The sequence below is a fragment of the Somniosus microcephalus genome, unplaced genomic scaffold (genome assembly GCF_052327205.1).
Source record: "Somniosus microcephalus isolate GS21.2 unplaced genomic scaffold, FLI_Smic_1.0 unresolved_chr7, whole genome shotgun sequence".
Classification (NCBI taxonomy): Eukaryota; Metazoa; Chordata; class Chondrichthyes; order Squaliformes; family Somniosidae; genus Somniosus; species Somniosus microcephalus.
This window is the reverse complement of record NW_028225185.1, coordinates 25,385,376-25,394,583: the sequence shown is the minus strand read 5'-3', so window position 1 is coordinate 25,394,583 and position 9,208 is coordinate 25,385,376.

Genomic DNA, 9,208 nt, shown 5'->3' with positions numbered 1-9,208 from the left:
TTTCTAGCTTTTCCAGTTTTTTGCATATTTGGTGTTGCTCTGGTCTTAGTGTTTTTTTCTGGTATAATTTTTCAAAGTGGTTTACCCATGTGTCCCCATTTTGAATGGCCAAATCGTCGTGTTGTTTTTTGTGTAGTGTTTTCAAGTTTTCCCAGAAACAATTGGAATCAATGGATTCCTCCATGGAGCTGAGTGTATTCTTAATATATTGCTCTTTTTTGGTTCTGAGTGTGTTTCTGTATTGTGTTAGTGTCTGACAATAAGTAAGGCGTAGTTCCTCGTTTTCTGGATGTCTGTGTTTTTGGTTTGATATTTTTCTAAGTTTTTTCCTCATGTTATGGCAATCTCGGTCAAACCATTTTTCATAGTTTTTTGTTTTGGGTTTGTTCTTGCGAGCTTTCAAGTTTGCATTTGTTGCCAAATTATCAAAAATATTGTTTAGTTTACTAACTGCCCGGTTTACGCCTTCTTTATTGTGAGTGTATATGTTATCCAGAAAGGTGTCTAAGAGAGCTTGAGTTGATGCATTGCTAATTGTTTTCTGGTATTTTTCCGTGTCGTTTTTGGCCCATCTGTACGATTTTTTGGTGTTGTACAGTTTACTGGGTTGTGTTTCTATGTTGTTTGTTTCTGTCTTTTTGAGGAACATAGTAATTTGACTGTGATCTGACAGTGTTGTTTGTGGTTTGACTGTGAATGCTCTGAAAGAGGATGGGTCTAAGTCTGTAATCATATAGTCTACTGTGCTGCAGCCAAGAGGTGAGCAATAGGTCGATCTTCCTAGGAGGTCTCCTATGAACCTACCATTGACAATGTACAGACCCAGGTTTCGACAGAGCTGTAGTAGCTGTTTTCCGTTGGTATTTGACTGCTTGTCGCAGTTATGCCTGTATGGAAGGGAAGGGATGTCAAAGTGGTTATTCCCGAAAACATAATTGTTTCCCTGATTATTGGTGAAGTCTGGTTCTTCGCCCGTTCTTGAATTGAGGTCCCCACAGATCAACACGTTCCCCTGGGCCTGGTATTGGATAATTTCCCCCTCCATGTTGGAGAAGGTGTCCTCTTTAAAGTACGGGGAATCGATTGGAGGGATATAAAGTGCGCAAATGTAAACATCTTGGGTGTTTGAGATAATCTCCCTCTCAAGTTTGAGCCACATATGGTTTTCGCCCTTTTTTATAAATTTGATGTAATTCTTAAGTTCTGTTTTAAACCAGATCAGTATGCCTCCGGAGTCTCTGCCTTGGGTTACACTTGGTAATTTATTGGAGGGCACCACCAGCTCAGTGTACCCTTGGGGACAGCCAGTGTGTCCTTTTCCTTTATACCAAGTTTCCTGTAAAATGATAATATCTAGGTCTTTAGTTTCATCTATGAACTCTGGGGTCCTACTTTTCACTTCTCGCAGTGAAGAGCGTAGACCTTGGATATTCCAGGTCGAAATATATAAGGATTTCATGTTAAGTTTGATCTTTTACTATGATAGGTTAAAGAGTGGTACGTGTTTGTCGTGTCTAAGTGTGGGAAAAAAAAGATCACATCAGTTGTCTACAAAAGTTAATACAATTTGGTTACAGTTCTTTCTATTAATTAGTCTGTGGGGGGGTCTCTCTCTCTCTCTGTGGGGGTCACTCTCTCTCTCTGTGTGGGGGGTCACTCTCTCTCTGTGTGGGGGGGTCACCCTCTCTCTCTCTGTGGGGGGTCACTCTCTCTCTGTCTGTGGTCGGTCACTCTCTCTCTCTCTGTGGGGGGGTCACTCTCTCTCTCTCTGTGGGGGGTCACTCTCTCTCTCTCTGTGGGGGGTCACTCTCTCTCTCTCTGTGGGGGGTCACTCTCTCTCTGTCTGTGGTCGGTCACTCTCTCTCTCTCTGTGGGGGGGTCACTCTCTCTCTCTCTGTGGGGGGTCACTCTCTCTCTCTCTGTGGGGGGTCACTCTCTCTCTCTCTGTGGGGGGTCACTCTCTCTCTGTGTGGGGGGGTCACCCTCTCTCTCTCTGTGGGGGGTCACTCTCTCTCTGTCTGTGGTCGGTCACTCTCTCTCTCTCTGTGGGGGGTCACTCTCTCTCTCTCTGTGGGGGGTCACTCTCTCTCTCTGTGGGGGGTCACTCTCTCTCTCTCTGTGGGGGGTCACTCTCTCTCTCTCTGGGGGGGGTCTCTCTCTCTCTATCTGTGGGGGATCACTCCCTCTCTCTGTGGGGGGCGTCTCTCTCTTTCTATCTGTGGGGGGTCTCTCTCTCTCTATCTGTGGGGGGGCCACTCTCTCTCCCTGTGGAGGGTCACTCTCTCTCTCTCTGTGGGAGGTCACTCTCTCTCTCTGTGGGGCGGGTCTCTCTCTCTCTGTGGGGGGTCACTCTCTCTCTCTCTGTGGGGGGTCACTCTCTCTCTGTGGGGGGGTCACTCTCTCTCTCTGTGGGGGGTCACTCTCTCTCTCTGTGGGGGGTCACTCACTCTCTCTCTCTGTGGGGGGTCACTCTCTCTCTCTGTGGGGGGTCACTCACTCTCTCTCTCTGTGGGGGGTCACTCTCTCTCTCTATGTGGGGGGTCACTCTCTCTCTCTGTGGGGGGTCACTCTCTCACTCTCTGTGGGGGGTCACTCTCTCTCTCTCTCTGTGGGGGGTCACTCTCTCTATCTGTGGGGGGTCACTCTCTCTCTCTCTGTGGGGGGTCACTCGCTCTCTCTCTCTGGGGGGTCACACTCTCTCTCTGTGGGGGGTCACTCTCTCTCTCTCTGTGGGGGGTCACTCTCTCTCTCTCTGTGGGGGGTCCCTCTCTCTCTCTCTGTGGGGGGTCACTCTCTCTCTCTCTCTGTGGGGGGTCCCTCTCCCTCTCTCTGTGGGGGGTCACTCTCTCTCTCTCTGTGGGGGTCTCTCTCTCTCTCTGTGGGGGTCTCTCTCTCTCTCTGTGGGGGTCACTCTCTCTCTCTGTGGGGGGTCACTCTCTCTCTCTCTGTGGGGGGTCACTCTCTCTCTCTCTGTGGGGGGTCACTATCTCTCTCTCTGTGGGGGGTCACTCTCTCTCTCTCTGTGGGGGGTCACTATCTCTCTCTCTGTGGGGGGTCACTCTCTCTCTCTCTGTGGGGGGTCACTCTCTCTCTCTGTGTGGGGGGTCACTCTCTCTCTCTCTCTGGGGGGTCACTCTCTCTCTCTCTGTGGGGGGTCACTCTCTCTCTCTCTGTGGGGGGTCACTCTCTCTCTCTGTGGGGGGTCACTCTCTCTCTCTCTGTGGGGGGTCACTCTCTCTCTCTGTGGGGGGTCACTCTCTCTCTCTCTGTGGGGGGGTCACCCTCTCTCTCTCTGTGGGGGGGTCACTCTCTCTCTCTCTGTGGGGGGTCACTCTCTCTCTCTCTGTGGGGGGTCACTCTCTCTCTCTCTGTGGGGGGTCACTCTCTCTCTCTCTGTGGGGGTCACTCTCTCTCTCTCTCTGTGGGGGGTCACTCTCTCTCTCTGTGGGGGGTCACTCTCTCTCTCTCTGTGGGGGGGTCACTCTCTCTCTCTCTGTGGGGGTCACTCTCTCTCTCTCTCTGTGGGGGGTCACTCTCTCTCTCTGTGGGGGGTCACTCTCTCTCTCTCTGTGGGGGGGTCACTCTCTCTCTCTATGTGGGGGGTCACTCTCTCTCTGTGGGGGTCACTCTCTCTCTCTGTGGGGGGTCACTCTCTCTCTCTCTGTGGGGGGTCACTCTCTCTCTCTCTGTGGGGGGGTCACTCTCTCTCTCTCTGTGGGGGGTCACTCTCTCTCTCTCTGTGGGGGTCACTCTCTCTCTCTCTGTGGGGGTCACTCTCTCTCTCTCTGTGGGGGGTCACTCTCTCTCTCTTTGTGGGGGGTCACTCTCTCTCTCTCTGTGGGGTCACTCTCTCTCTCTCTGTGGGGGGTCACTCTCTCTCTCTCTGTGGGGGGTCACTCTCTCTCTCTGTGGGGGGTCACTCTCTCTCTCTCTGTGGGGGGTCACTCTCTCTCTCTCTGTGGGGGGTCACTCTCTGTCTCTCTGTGGGGGGTCACTCTCTCTCTCTCTCTGTGGGGGGTCACTCTCTCTCTCTGTGGTGGGTCACTCTCTCTCTCTCTCTGTGGGGGGTCACTCTCTCTCTCTCTGTGGGCGGTCACTCTCTCTCTCTGTGTGGGGGGGTCACTCTCTCTCTCTGTGGGGGGTCACTCTCTCTCTCTCTGTGGGGGGTCACTCTCTCTCTGTGGGGGGTCACTCTCTCTCTCTGTGGGGGTCACTCCCTCTCTCTGTAGGGGGTCACTCTCTCACTCTGTGGGGGGTCACTCTCTCTCTCTCTGTGGGGGGTCACTCTCTCTCTATCTGTGGGGGGTCACTCTCTCTCTATCTGTGGGGAGTCACTCTCTCTCTCTGTGGTGGGGTCACTCTCTCTCTCTCTGTGGGAGGGTCACTCTCTCTCTCTGTGGGGGGTCACTCTCTCTCTCTGTGGGGGGTCACTCTCTCTCTCTCTGTGGGGGGTCACTCTCTCTCTCTCTGTGGGGGGTCACTCTCTCTCTCTGTGGGGGGTCACTCTCTCTCTCTGTGGGGGGTCACTCTCTCTCTGTGGGCGGTCACTCTCTCTCTCTGTGGGGGTCTCTCTCTCTCTCTGTGGGGGGTCACTCTCTCTCTGTGGGGGTCACTCTCTCTCTGTGGGGGTCTCTCTCTCTCTCTGTGGGGGGTCACTCTCTCTCTATCTGTGGGGGGTCACTCTCTCTCTCTGTGGGTGGTCACTCTCTCTCTCTCTGTGGGGGGTCACTCTCTCTATCTGTGGGGGGTCACTCTCTCTCTCTCTGGGGGTCACTCTCTCTCTCTGTGGGGGGGTCACTCTCTCTGTGGGGGGTCACTCTCTCTCTCTCTGTGGGGGGTCACTCTCTCTCTGTGGGGGTCACTCTCTCTCTCTGTGGGCGGTCACTCTCTCTGTGTGGGGTCACTCTCTCTCTCTCTGTGGGGGGTCACTTCCTCTCTCTCTGTGGGGGGTCACTCTCTCTCTCTGTGGGGGGTCACTCTCTCTCTCTCTGTGGGGCTCGCTCTCTGTGGGGGTCACTCTCTCTCTGTGGGGGGTCACTCTCTCTCTGTGGGGGGTCACTCTCTCTCTGTGGGGGTCACTCTCTCTCTCTCTGTGGGGAGTCACTCTCTCTCTCTGTGGGGGGGGTCACTCTCTTTCTGTGGGGGGGTCACTCTCTCTCTCTCTGTGGGGGGTCACTCTCTCTCTCTGTGGGCGGTCACTCTCTCTCTCTCTGTGGGGGGTCACTCTCTCTCTCTGTGGGGGGTCACTCTCTCTGTGGGGGATCACTCTCTCTCTCTCTCTGTGGGGGGTCACTCTCTCTCTGTGGGGGGTCACTCTCTCTCTGTGGGGGGTCACTCTCTCTCTCTGTGGGGGGTCACTCTCTCTCTGTGGGGGGTCACTCTCTCTCTGTGGGGGGTCTCTCTCTCTCTGTGGGGGGTCACTCTCTCTCTCTGTGGGGGGTCACTCTCTGGGGATCACTCTCTGTCTCACTGTGGGGGGTCACTCTCTCTCTCTCTGTGGGGGGTCACTCTCTCTCTGTGGGGGGTCACTCTCTCTCTGTGGGGGGTCTCTCTCTCTCTGTGGGGGGTCACTCTCTCTCTCTCTGGGGGGTCACTCTCTCTGGGGCTCACTCTCTGTCTCACTGTGGGGGGTCACTCTCTCTCTCTCTGTGGGGGTCACTCTCTCTCTGTGGGAGGGTCACTCTCTCTGTGCTGGGGTCAGTGAGACAGGAACAAGCCTGTTTAAAAGTGTTTATATAATATTGTCGTCAGTCTTGTACAATCAGATCCAGTGAGTTGGGAATATTTGGATAAGATCTGCAATGTTTCGTTAGATTTTGAACGTTTTCAGGGTCAGTCACGGATACAGGATTGCCACGACTCCAAGAATGCCTATGATCAGAATCCAGGCTCATTTTGAGACCGAGACTGTGAGAGCTCGAGGCGGGTCTTGTGATGGGAGGCCTTTGGCTTGCATTATTCAGCTTCCTCGCAGATGAGTGAGCCGGCCTGTGTCTGTCTGGGAAGGCAGTCTATTAATAGACAGCTTAGGGTTTCAGCTCTGACAGAAATAAATCCTGAGTCCAGTCAAGGCCCCTGGGGCTGTAACACGGCCTGCGCAGCGGAGCTGGATGCTGAGTGACATCATGGTCTTCCTGGCCCAGCTTGTCCAACAGCTGCTCTGGCGATAGGAGCCCTCTCCCATTCCCCGGCTCCCTCCCCGTATATCATCCCTCTCTCACTCCCTCCTTTCCAGATGATTGTTCGGTTGGTAAACCACTGTCCTGCCTTTGAGAAGCAGATCACTTTATCATCATAACCCACCTCTCCTCGCGCATTGAAATTATGCAGGAGGAATGAGGCAGAACGAGGTTACTTGCATTGGCCAAAGACATACATCTCCATGCCCAAAACAACACCAGGGGTCGAGCCGCTAGCATTAGACTCACTGTCGCTCGGGTTTAAGGATTGGGAAATCAGCCAGGTTCCTGCTCCCGATCACTGTCCAGTGATCCCTGGGTTAGAGCGAGAGGGAAATCAGCCAGGGTTCCTGCTCCCGATCACTGTCCAGTGACCCCTGGGTTAGAGAGAGAGGGAAATCAGCCAGGGTTCCTGCATCTGATCCCTGTCCAGTGACCCCTGGGTTAGAGCGAGAGGGAAATCAGCCAGGGTTCCTGCATCTGATCCCTGTCCAGTGATCCCTGGGTTAGAGCGAGAGGGAAATCAGCCAGGGTTCCTGCTCCTGATCACTGTCCATGATCCCTGGGTTAGAGAGAGGGGAAATCAGCCAGGGTTCCTGCTCCTGATCACTGCCCAGTGATCCCTGGGTTAGAGAGAGGGGAAATCAGCCCGGGTTTCTGCTCCTGATCCCTGTCCAGTGATCCCTGGGTTAGAGCGAGAGGGAAATCAGCCAGGGTTCCTGCTCCTGGTCACAGTCCAGTGATCCCTGGGTTAGAGCGAGAGGGAAATCAGCCAGGGTTCCTGCTTCTGATCACTGCCCAGTGACCCCTGGGTTAGAGAGAGAGGGAAATCAGCCAGGGTTCCTGCTTCTGATCACTGCCCAGTGATCCCTGGGTTAGAGAGAGAGGGAAATCAGCCAGGGTTCCTGCTCCTGATCACTGCCCAGTGACCCCTGGGTTAGAGAGATGGGAAATCAGCCAGGGTTCCTGCTCCTGATCACTGTCCAGTGACCCCTGGGTTAGAGAGAGAGGGAAATCAGCCAGGGTTCCTGCTCCTGATCATTGCCCAGTGACCCCTGGGTTAGAGAGAGAGGGAAATCAGCCAGGGTTCCTGCTCCTGATCACTGCCCAGTGACCCCTGGGTTAGAGAGAGAGGGAAATCAGCCAGGGTTCCTGCTCCCGATCACTGCCCAGTGATCCCTGGGTTAGAGAGCGGGGAAATCAGCCAGGGTTCCTGCTCCTGATCACTGTCCAGTGATCCCTGGGTTAGAGAGAGAGGGAAATCAGCCAGGGTTCCTGCTCCCGATCACTGCCCAGTGATCCCTGGGTTAGAGAGAGAGGGAAATCAGCCCGGGTTCCTGCTCCCGATCACTGTCCAGTGACCCCTGGGTTAGAGGTGGTAGAGAGAAAACGGGGAATTACAGACCGGTAAGCCTGACATCGGTAGTGGGGAAAATGCTAGAGTCCATTATAAAAGATGTAATAGCAGAGCACTTGGAAAACAGTGACAGGATCGGACAAAGTCAACATGGATTTACAAATGGTAAATCGTGCTTGACTAATCTACTGGAATTTTTTGAGGATGTAACTGGTAAAATGGATAAGGGAGAACCAGTGGATGTGGTGTATTTGGACTTTCAAAAGGCTTTCGATGAGGTCCCGCATAAGAGATTAGCGTGTAAAGTTAAGGCACATGGGATTGGGGGCAAGGTACTGACTTGGATAGAGAACTGGTTGGCAGACAGGAAGCAAAGAGTTGGAATAAACGGCTCTTTTTCCGAGTGGCAGGCAGTGACTAGTGGGGTACCACAGGGATCGGTCCTTGGGCCCCAGCTATTCACAATATATATTAATGATCTGGACGAGGGAACTAGATGTAATATCTCCAAGTTTGCAGACGACACAAAGCTGGGTGGGTGTGTGTGCTGTGAGGAGGATGCAGAGAAACTCCAGGATGATTTGGACAGGTTGGGTGATTGGGCAGAAGCGTGGCAGATGCAATATAATGTGGATAAATGCGAGGTTATCCACTTTGGTGTCAAAAACAGGAAGGCAGATTATTATCTGAATGGCAATAGATTGGGAGAAGGGGAAGTGCAACGAGACCTGGGTGTCCTTGTGCACCGTCGCTGAAGGTAAGCATGCAGGTGCAGCAGGCGGTTAAGAAGGCAAATGGTATGTTGGCCTTCATAGCGAGAGGATTCGAGTACAGGAACAAGGATGTCTTGCTCCAGTTGTACAGGGCCTTGGTGAGACCACACCTTGAGTATTGCGTGCAGTTTTGGTTGCCTTATCTGAGGAAGGATGTTCTTGCCATGGAGGGAGTGCAGCGAAGATTCACCTGGCTGATACCTGGGATGGCAGGAATGACGTATGAGGAGAGATTGGGTCGATTGGGCTTATACTCGCTGGAGTTTAGAAGAATGAGAGGGGATCTCATTCAAACTTATAAAATTCTGACAGGACTAGACAGACTAGATGCAGGAAGGATGTTCCCGATGGTCGGGGAGTCCAGAACCAGGGGTCACAGTCAGTCGAAGGATAAGGGGTAAGCCATTTAGGACAGAGATGAGGAGGAATTTCTTCACCCAGAGAGTGGTGAACCTGTGGAATTCTCTACCACACAAGGCAGTAGAGACCAATTCATTAAATATATTCAAGAAGGAGTTGGATATATTTCTTAAGGCTAAAGGGATCAAGGGATATGGGGAGAAGGCAGGGACAGGGTACTGAATTTGGATGATCAGCCATGATCTCATTGAATGGCGGAGCAGGCTCGAGGGGCCGAATGGCCGACTCCTGCTCCTATCTTCTATGTTTCTATGAGGGGAAATCAGCCAGGGTTCCTACTCCTGATCACTTTTCATTGCCCTCACCCCCTCTCTCCCCTCACCCCCTCTCTCCCCTCACCCTCTCTCTCCCCTCACCTCCTCTCTCCCCTCACCCCCTCTCTCCCCTCACCCCCTCTCTCCCCTCACCCCCTCTCTCCCCTCACCTCCTCTCTCCCCTCACCCTCTCTCACTCCCCTCGTCCCCTCCCCCTCTCCTCCT